This window comes from Cynara cardunculus (assembly GCF_001531365.2).
Source record: "Cynara cardunculus var. scolymus isolate 2C chromosome LG 6, CcrdV1, whole genome shotgun sequence".
Lineage (NCBI taxonomy): Eukaryota > Viridiplantae > Streptophyta > Magnoliopsida > Asterales > Asteraceae > Cynara > Cynara cardunculus.
Window position 1 is genome coordinate 15,475,987 of NC_037533.1, and position 1,667 is coordinate 15,477,653.

Sequence of the window (1,667 nt, forward strand, 5' to 3'; positions counted from 1 at the left end):
TAATTCAAATTCCATCGGATTCTATTATGTAAACAAAATGGCACCTTAACTGGGAGCAATTTTTTTTCTTTTTCAATTTAATAATAAAATAATATATTTTTGGTTTAATTTTATAATATTTTATAAATATAATAATTAAGATTATGTTAAACTCGGTGATTATCCTAAATCTTAATTATATTTTAAATTTTTATATTTAAAACAAAATGTTTATTCTGTATCTGATTATGTTTATCTGCAATTAGTTATACGAAACTCAAAAAAATTAATAAGTTGTACTTACATACAATTACTTTAAATCTTGAATTTTAAGTAATATGCATCAATAAACAGTACTTCATGTATAAAAAATGATTTTTTAAGAGTTTTTGTCAAATGTTTTATAATATAGTATAGATAAAAAGTTAATTTTCTCTATTTTAGAAAATTTTCATAATGGTAATTCTTACAAGTTGATTTACTTTTTGCTCATAAGAACCTTGTATTGGGGATGTTCTTAATTTGGTAAACATAAATAATTGGAAGGACTGAACAGGATAATAATAAATAGTTTATATTTTGATTAGTTTGTATAATCAATTAGATTATCTATACTATATTATAAAGCATTTGACAAAAACTCTTAAAAACTATTTTTTATGCATGAAGTACTATATATTGATGCATATTTCTTAAAATTTAAGATTACAAGTAAATTATGTATAAGTACAATTTATTAAAGCTCCATGTCTGAATTCGTGTAGCTAATGGCGGATAAACATAATCAAATAGAGAATAAATATCTCATTTTAAAATATAATTTTTTTTAAATATAATTAAGATAATTATCGAGTTCTAACAGATACATTATCTTTATAAAAAATTTATTGTTAAGCAAAAAATAAATTATTTCACTATTTGACATAAATTATAAAAAACAAGAACTTTTAAAATAGTTAATTTGATATTAATATCGATATATTTAAAAAAAATTACAATGTCTTCAAATTTATTTTTATTAAAAAGTAAAAACATTATCGTTCTCAAAACTACATAAACCATATTATATCAACAAAAACATAAAATAAAACGAAACATTAAAATGAATATGTATCTCGCTGCATTGTACGAGTACCTTCTAGTGATATTTTATAAAAATACATATCATTAAAAAGTTCATGTCAAGACAATTAAAATGTTTGGTAATTTTCAATTTTTATTTTATACATTATTTATTATTAATATTTAATAAATTAACCAAAATATAGAAAACATATAAAAATAATATTTTGATAATAATAAAATAAAAGTTTAAAGAAGATAAAATAAATATTTAAATTTAAAAATGGATAAAATATAAGGAATGAGACATATATGATGTTTTAGACTATAATTATTATTTATTTTAAAATGGCATTGGTAAAATATACGTTTGTTTCACCTTTGCTTCATGGATAAAGACGAAACACCCATGTTTCACTTTATTTTTGTTTGTTTCATGTCAAACATAGAACAATGATGTCAAAGACCTTCCAGCCTAGTGGTAAAGGTTTGGGCATAGCATAGTCATGAACCCGAGTTCAAGCCCTGGGAGAGGAGTGTTGGCGACATTTAAGTGGGGCCATGTTTAGCCTCCAAATTTGTCGGGGATTAGTCGGGCTTTGGCCCGGACACCCTTACAAAAAAAA